This window comes from Mirounga leonina, unplaced genomic scaffold (assembly GCF_011800145.1).
Source record: "Mirounga leonina isolate KUSES-001 unplaced genomic scaffold, KU_Mleo_1.0 Mir_82, whole genome shotgun sequence".
NCBI lineage: Eukaryota > Metazoa > Chordata > Mammalia > Carnivora > Phocidae > Mirounga > Mirounga leonina.
The window spans coordinates 47,557,104-47,566,160 of NW_023270825.1; the positions used below are offsets into that span (position 1 = coordinate 47,557,104).

The window sequence follows — 9,057 nt, forward strand, 5'->3', positions numbered from 1 at the left end:
AATGGAAAGAACGTTTTTTCTCCTTTTCTACTCTCCATTCTCCTCCTCGTGTCCCCAGCTGGTCCAACCTTACTGGAATGGACTCTGAAAATTTCTAAGTTGCCCTTGCTAAAACTTAGCGGTGTAGAAGAAGTACAGAGAATTAACAAATTTTAGTTAGGTACCTGCTGTGTACCAGAAAGTATATTTTTAAAGACTATTTCTTTTTTTTTTTTTTTAAAGATTTTATTTATTTATTTGAGAGAGAGAGAGTGAGAGAGAGCACAAGAGAGGGGAGCGGGAGAGGGAGAAGCAGACTCCCTGCTGAGCAGGTAGCCCGATGCGGGACTCGATCCCGGGACCCCAGGATCATGACCTGAGCCGAAGGCAGTCGCTTAACCAACTGAGCCACCCAGGCGCCCCTTTAAAGACTATTTCTGTCACACTTGGGCACAATGAACCTGTGGCACTCACAGTAGATCAAAGATAAGAGTAATGTGGATCATAAAGGAATGGAAGATAGAACGGTTCAGTTAGCAGTGTGAGTCTATGTCTATCCCATCTATAAGGGCAGAATTTCAAGATACTTAAGTACTCCACAGAATCTTTTTGACTGGGAAAATTATTTTCTTCAGGGGTTTGAACAGATGTCTAGTCTCAGAACTTCTGGAATCGCTTCTTGGTGCCAGTGGCCTTCGGGACTTTGAGCACGTTGAAGTGCAGGGATGACGTTGGACGTCCCTGAAGCAGGGCAACAGGTGCATGGACGTGGTCCTGTGGTTGTACTTTCAGATGTAGTGGAGGTAGGCTCAGAGGATGACAGTGGTCCTGTGCATCTTCACCATCTTGGTCACCACACCAGACAGAATCCGCCCTCGGATGGAGACATTACCAGCAAAGGGACATTTCTTGTCAATATAGGTGCTCTCAATCGCCTCCTTGGGCACCATGAAGCCAGACTGATGTTTCTGTAGTATCACAGAAACTTCTCCTTGCCAGTTCTCCAAGCAGGACCCTCTCCTTATTTTGAAAGATGGTTGGCTGCTTTTGGTAGACATGCTTAGTCTGAATGCCTACCATCTTCCCGGCCACCTAAAGAAAGGGTAATCCACAAAATCTTAACTTTTCTGCCACTTATTGTGCTAACGTTTTTACTTATAGCACAATTTACTTATACCACCTTATAGCAGCCACGGTGACATTGGAAAGAACACACACACCCATCATTCCGAGGTCCTTTGGTGTCCTTTATCCCCCCAGGAGTTCAAGAGTCCTTCAAGGGCCCAGACATGTCTGCTCTCTCCTTTCTGCTCCACGTCAGAACTTGCTTTCCAGAGCCCCCACTTACAGCAGTATGGCACCAAAGAGCTAGACGGCGACTGGGTACCTCACCCTCCTTCTAGTACAGGAGAAAAGCTGAGAGGGTAACCAATTGCTCAGGATCACACAGTTAGGTATAAGGAGATGGGATTTGAGCTCAGACCTCTGAATGCCCAAGTGAGTGTTCTTTCCAACGTATGATGTGGCCTTGTATTGATACGTCATTTAGAGTCTACAATGGCCCTCCTTTTTCAGATATTTGCATTTCCTCAAGATCAGAACTTAAGTAAAATAATAACATGAAACTTTATATTAGATAGGATATTAAGGGAATCCTAGAGCTCTTTCGAAGTTCCTAAAACTGCATCCTATAGCTGCGATCGCTCAACAGACGGTCTCAGAGGAAGGGGACAGCACGTGAAGAGGGCCAATCAGACCAGAGTTCAGATCTGGGTTCTACCCTTTTTTGGCTGTGTGAAACCAGGAAAATTACTTCTTGTATTGGTCTGGGAATTTTTTTTCTCTCTCTCTTTTTTTTTAGGTAAATTGCAGATTCACATACAGTTGTAAAGATCCTGTAAACTGTCTGCCCAGTTTCCCCCGATGGTAACATCTGGGCAAACTACGGTCCAATATTCACATCAATGAAGTCAACCTACAGAACAGCTCTATCTATACCTTTGGAAAATTTACTTATTTTCTAGCATGTAAGGGTTCAAAATCATAAAGCACGGAAATGTATATAGATTGCCTTAAGATAAGTGTGGTAGGCAATCAAATGTCCAAGGTGGCAAAGAGATGTCCACTTTGAGGTTTTGAAACTTAATTTCCTGAAGAAGGATCATTGTATACAGTGACTCATCCACTGGTAGCCCAGGCCCAGCTACATAACTCTCCCAAGGTTTTAGTGTTAATATTGCTGAGCTCTTAAGGCATTTGGGTTCAAGGGTGAAAGTACTGGGTGTTTGCTTTAAAATCTGGAAATGCAAAAAAGGTGTTGAGGTTGTTAAGATTCAGAAACAAAGAAGGTTTTTTAGAAGAGGTTCTTTAAAAGGATAGCTTACCATATGTAAAATGCAATAAGTATTTATTTTATTTTTCTTTTAGAGAGAGAAAGTGAGTGCATGAGTGGGGGTGGGGAGGGGGAGAGGGAATGGGGAGAGAGAATCTCAAGCAGGCTCCACGCTCAGCACAGAGCCCAGACACAGCGCTCAATCTTATGATCCTGAGATCATGACCTGAGCCAAAATCAAGATTCGGACCCTTAATCCACTGAGCCACACAGGCGCCCCTGCAATAAGTATTTAAAGGGAAAAACACACACAAAATAACTAAGGTTATGTTAATTAGGGATGAAAATACTTTATTTCACCGTTGGCTAGGCTCACAGATAAAGTCAAGGATGATAGACCCTTATTTAATTTACAGTTATTTTCCCATATTTACATTAATTCACCAGTCTCCAGATAAGGGGAACAGTTACTTCCATGTTTAGCAGTGATCTGTCACTTTAGGTTGTTCACAGATGGTCCTCGTTGTCACCATTCCCTGTGGCACCTCCAAAGCACGGGCTTTGCAAATAGGTGCAGTTGGGTTTGAAACCTGGCTCTCCAGCCCTGGAGAGCTGGATGGCTTGTCTACTCTGATCAACCTCTCCGAGCCTCAGCTTCTTCTTTTATAAAATGGGGCTGTTAATAACTCCAACCAGTTAATATATCCAACCATGTAGGATTGTTATAAAGATTCAAGATAATGTGGTTATTGAGCCTGAAACATAAGTGTCCCTAAATGGTAGTTATTAACTATTCTCTGTGTGTGCCCATGGAATGATTTCCTTTCCAAACCCACTTAAAGCAGGGAAAGTGAATTCAAGTATTTCCTCAAGCAGCTGTATAGTGTCATTTTAAGATCACGGTGACTCAACTCCCTTTTCCATAAGGAAATAGAATTGGAAAAAAAAAAGAAAAAGCTTCCAGCATTGCCCTGTGTTCAGCACTCAGAGGAGCTGTCAGTACTCTGCCCAACCTCGGGGACGTTAGTTCTCCAGAGTGTGAGAAGGAAGCTTAATGACAAGACTCATCTTCCCGGCAGCTCTAAAAAAAGGAGGGTGCTACATTGTGCACTGTAAGTACTTTGGGTCAACTCCCAGTGTCCTATACCTTCATTCAAAAATCCTGACAACTGGGGTGCTTGGGTGGCTCAGTTAGTTAGGTGTCTGCCTTCTGCGTGGGTCATGATCCTGGGGTCCCGGGATGGAGCTGCTCAGCGGGGAGTCTGCTCCTTCCTCTGCCCCTCCCCCTGCTTGTGTGCTCTTGCTCACTCTCTCTCAAAAAAAGAAAAACAACTTTATAAAAAAAAAAGTCCTGACAACCACCCCTACACATTAGGTAGGTTTAGCGAAACAGGAGCAAAGGTTCTGGACTCACTGCCTATGTCCCCATCCCCGCTTCACAACTCACTAGCTTTGTGTCCTTAGAGGACTTACCCATTCTAAAACTCACCGTCCTCATGTGAAACCTCTCGATAATGTTGATGCCCATCTCCCAGGACTGTTGTGAGGCTCACGTATAAAATATTCTGAGCATGACATCTGCCAGGAAGAAAACACTAGTTAAACAATTATTGCTTATGCAGTAGTAATTATCTTGCACAATATCAAACACCAGTAAGAAGGTAGAAATCCTAGTCTTCTGACTCCAAACCCCAGGCTCTTTCTCTTTCACCATGTGTTTGTTACCTTGCAGAATGTTTACTGCTTCCTTCAATGATTAAAATACCTCAGTACTGTCTGCATAATCCAGGGACACTGAAGGATTCTCTCTAATGATGCAGAGCTACAAATAAAAGATCACGGTAAGGAGAAAAAGATAATGTCTCACTGTTCTTTGCTCTTGCTTGAGAAGGAAGGCCCACATATCGGACCATGTCTCAGTTCCCAAGAACTCTACTTCCCAGGAGCTGTATTTCTCTGATATCAAGACGGATTTCAGTCCTGCCGACCAAAAGCACTCCCTGTGGTTTGACAGTAGAGAGGCCACATTATCCTCTCTGTTTGGTGCTAAATGGTGACATCAACTCTTTGTCTCCCTTTCAAAGTGATCCTCTAGTATTTTGCGCCAACTTCCTCCAAACAACACAACTGGTGCTGTTGCCAGTCACGCTGGCTTTCTGGTTCACTGCCCACGGAGGCGGAAATAAATGGTGCCCTTGCTCCCTACCTTAACTACCACTGGGCTGGGCACAGTTCCAGGCTCCTTGGGTACTGAACCTTGCAGGGTCCATAAAGTTAATTTTCCAGACTCACTGCAGCCTGGTATGAACTTCAGATAAGGCAGCCCTGGAGAAAGTCACACTGACTTTCCCATATCACTTAAAAATAATTTTTTTAACTTGTCAAAAAGAAACATTCACCAACATAGACCATAGGCTGGTCTTAATACATTGCAAAGAATTTAAATCATACAAAGAGAGTTCTCTGAAAAGAACGGAACTCTGATTCTAGAAATCAGGAATAAAAAGATATCTAGAAAGTCCCCAAGTAGTTGGAAATTAAACAACACACTTCAAAATAACCCATGGGTCAAAAAGGAAGTCACAAGATAAGTTGGAAAATACTTTGGGCTGAATGAAAATGAAAATACAATATATTAAGATTTCTGGGATACATTTAAAGTAGTGCTTAGAGAGTAAAATATATGGCATCAAAGGCTTATATTATAAACAAGAAATATCTAAAATTAATGGTCTAGGTTTCCATCTTTAAAAAAGCTAGAAAAAGCAGCTAAAAGCAAAGCAAACAGAAAGAAAAAATAATAAAGAGATGAAATCAATGAAAGTGAAAAACAGAAAAATCATAGACAAAATCAACTAAATCAAAAGCTGTTTCTTTTAAAAAACCAATAAAATTGATAAGACTTAGTCAACCTGATCAAGAAAAAGAAGGGGAAAAAAACAAATTATTAATATCAAGAATGACATAGGGAACACCACTATATATCCTATAAATATTAAAAGGGTAATAATGTCATAGTATTATACATTAACAACATTAAAAGGATGATAGTGTAATATTGTTATATATGAACAACTTTATACCCATAAACTCCAGTATCTAGATGAAATAGACAAATTCCTTGAAGATACAAGCTACCAAGGCTCACTCAAGAAAAAATAGATATCCTGAATAGCCTTATATATTTTATTAAAGAAATAGAATTTGTAGTTTAAAACATTTCAACAGGGAAAACTCCATACTCAGATGGCTTTATTGGAAAAATTCTAGCAAACATTAAAGGAATAAATAATACCAAGTTAATGTAAACGTCTCCAGAAAACAGAAGAGAAGGAAACACTTCCCCACTCATTTTATGAGATCAGTATTACCCTGACACCAAAACTAGAGAAAGACATTACAAGAAAACTATAGATCAATGTCTCTCAGAAATATTAATTCAAGAATTCTTAATGTGACTGACTCCAGCAACGTAGCAAAATGACAGAATATCATAACTAAGTTGGGTTTATCCCAGGAATGCAAGTTTTGCATTCAACATTTTAATTTTTTATTTCTTTGTGTTCATTTATTTTTAAAGATTTTATTTATTTGACAGAGAGAGAGAGCACAAGAAGGTGGGGCGACAGGCTGAGGGAGAAGCAGGCTCCCCACTGAACAGGCAGCCGGACATGGGGCTCCATCCCAGGACCCTGGGATCATGACCTGAGCCGAAGGCAGACACTTAATGGACTGAGCCACCCAGGTGTCCCTCAGCATTTTTAAATCTATGAATGTAATTCACTGTATCAACAGACTAAATAAGAAAAAACATACGCTCATCTCAATAGATGCAGAAAAGTATTTGGTAAATTCAACATCCATTCACTATTTAAAAAAAAATTCTCAGCAAATTGGATTACAGAAAACTTTCTCAATCTAATAAAGGGCTTCTATGTCAGTTCTATATTGAGGCAAAACAACCCCAAAATATAAATATTAAACACTTACTATCTCACAGTTCCTGCAGATTAGGAATCCAGATATGACCAGTTAAGTGCCTCTGAGTCAAGGTCTCTCACAAGATTGAACTTTCATCATCAGTTGTGGCTACCGTCTATTCTGGAAGCTCACTGGAGCAAGAGAGGCAGTGGGGAGATCCACTTCCAAGCTCATTCCCATGGTTGTTGGCAAGATTCAATTCCTCACAGAACATGGGACTGAGTGCCTAAATTCTTGGCTGTTGGCCTCCTCAGAACCTTGCCATAGGGCAGCTTGTAACATGGCATGTGAATTCCCTCAGGGGAAGTGAGAAAGAGAGTACCCAAGGCGGAAATCCGTCTCTTTGTAATCTAATCTTGGCAGTGATATTCCATTACCTTTGCCATATTTTATTCCTTAGAAGCAAGTTACGAGGTCAAGCCTACGCTGAAGGGAAGGAAAACACACAAGGGCATGAATACCAGGAGGCAGGGCTCTTTAAGGACCATTTTAGAGGCTGCCTACCACAGCATCTACTAAGAGATCTAACTGACATCATACCTAGTGGTACAAGACAATGCTTTCCTCCTAAGATCAGTAATAGAAATGTCTGCTCTCGGGGCGCCTGGGTGGCTCAGTCATTAAGCATCTGCCTTCAGCTCGGGTCATGATCCCAGGGTCCTGGGATTGAGCCCCGCATCCGGCTCCCTGCTCCTCGGGAAGCCTGCTTCTCCCTCTCCCATTCCCCCTGCTTGTGTTCCTGCTCTCACTGTCTCTCTCTCTCTCAAATAAATAAATAAATAAAATCTTAAAAAAAAAGAAATGTCTGCTCTTACTGTTCCTGTTTGACATCACACTGGAGGGCCTATCAAGTGCAGGACGGCAAGAAAAAGAAAGAAAAGGTATACCAGTTAGGAAGAACTAAACCTATCCCTATTTGCTGATGACATGACTGTCTATATAGAAAACCCCAAGGAATTTACAAAAAGCTAGAACTGGTGAGAAAACATCCAGAAGGTAAATAAGCATATGGAAAACTGCTCAACATTAGTTATTAGGGAAATGCAAATTAAAACCACAAGAGCCAATTACCTACCTATTAGAATGGCTAAAATCAAAAGACCTGAATACGAAGTGCTGGCAAAGATGCAGAGTAATTGGAACATTGCTGGCAGGAATGTAAAATGGCACAGTGACTTTAGAAAACATTTTGGCAATTACTTACAATAACATATACTTATCCTGTGACCCAGCAGTACTCCTTCTAAGTATTATTTTCCTAAGAGAAAGGAAAACATATGCTCACACAAAAGACCATGCATGAATGTTTATAGTGGCTTGATTTATAATCACCAAGACTAGAAACAACTCAAATGTTCTTCAACTGGAAATAGATAAACAAAGTCTGGTTTATCCATACAATGGAATACTACTGAGCAATGAAAAAGAATGAACTACTGAGAAATGCAACTACATGGGTGAATCTCAAATGCATTATGTTAAGTAAAAGAAATTTAGTTAGCCTCAAAAGGGTACATTTATATGATATCCTGGAAAAGGCAAAACTATAGAGACAGAAAACATATCAGTGGTGGCCATTTGCAAACAATTTCTAGGAGGTTCACAGCTCACCTGTAGCTCATCCCTGGACCCCCTCTATATGCGACTCCCTGGTCAAGGCAGCCACCAATTCCTCTCCTCCCAGCTTCAGCTCCTTCCTGAACCCTATTCAGATTTACCTTTAGTGGCATGCTGCTTGGTGCATAGACAGTATGACACTTTCCTCTCCTCGGGTGTCACTTCCAAGGCAAACACCCGTCTCAGCGCTGGGCATATGGAATGGGCTAGATGATAAAGTACTGTGGCAGTCTGCCTAGTAGCAAACTATTTCATGATTTCCTCAGGTCCATGAACTTCCCACCATTGTGCCCAGACTTGAGTGAGTAGGAACCAGTTGGGAGACGGACGGGAATAAAGAACCCAAGACGGGGCGCCTGGAGGGCTCAGTCGGTAGAGCTTAGGACTCTTCACCTCAGAGTCCTGAGTTTGAGTCCCCCGTTGGGCGTGGAGATGACTTAAGAAAAACAAAACAAAACAAAAACGCTAAACCAAGGTGGGTTCTGTAAAACTCCATCTCCCACATCAGAAAGCCCCGCTATCTAGGAAGTCGATGGTGATGGACCCGCAGGCTAATGGAGGGAAGTGCTGACCTTAAGCAGTTTCAGTCATCATACCTCCTCCTCCCTCTTTTCCTCTCTCTCCGCCATTCATTCACATTCGTTGACTGGATGCTGCAGCACTGATCAGGACAGACATAAAGGCGTTTGCAGTCTAGCCCAGGCTACGACGGAGTTACCGGTTCTCTGACCGTGCGGGGCCCGCCCTGCCCGAGAAGTTCAGAGCGCACGGGGGTTGGGGGCCGGGCTGCTCCCGGCCAGGCGTCTTCCCAGCCGACGCTGCCCGAGGCTGCAGGCCTGCAGGCCTCCTCTCCCCGCGGAGGGACGCGCGGCACCGGGCCCCGGGGCCGCCCACGGGGCCCATCCCCGCCGCGGGGGTGCGGCGGCCCCGCCCAGGCCAGCCCGGGGCGGGGGGCGGGGGCCCGTTCCCATAGGGATTGCGGCCGGGGCGGCGGCGAGCGCAGCCGCGAGAGAGGCGGCGAGGCGGGAGCAGGGCCGGCCGGGCAGCCGCGGCGCCGTGAGTCCGGGGCGGGGAAGGCGCGCGGGCCGGGACTGCGGGCCCGGGCGCCACGTGCCGCCGGGCTGGGCCCCGCGGCGCGGGCCGGGCGC

General features: G+C 43.8%; 1 protein-coding gene and 1 pseudogene across 1 annotated transcript in view; one reads left to right on the plus strand and one right to left on the minus strand.

Annotated features, from left to right (window-relative positions):
• Positions 1-393: 393 nt before the first annotated feature.
• Positions 394-8,773, minus strand: LOC118002032 (annotated as a pseudogene).
• Positions 8,774-8,922: 149 nt separating this feature from the next.
• Positions 8,923-9,057, plus strand: part of CDKL1 (cyclin dependent kinase like 1) — a 51,801-nt gene continuing 51,666 nt past the window's right edge. Inside the window, exon 1 of the mRNA XM_034992433.1 lies at positions 8,923-8,965. The gene's annotated coding sequence lies outside the window, so the exon portion shown is untranslated. The remainder of the gene's footprint in view (positions 8,966-9,057) is intronic.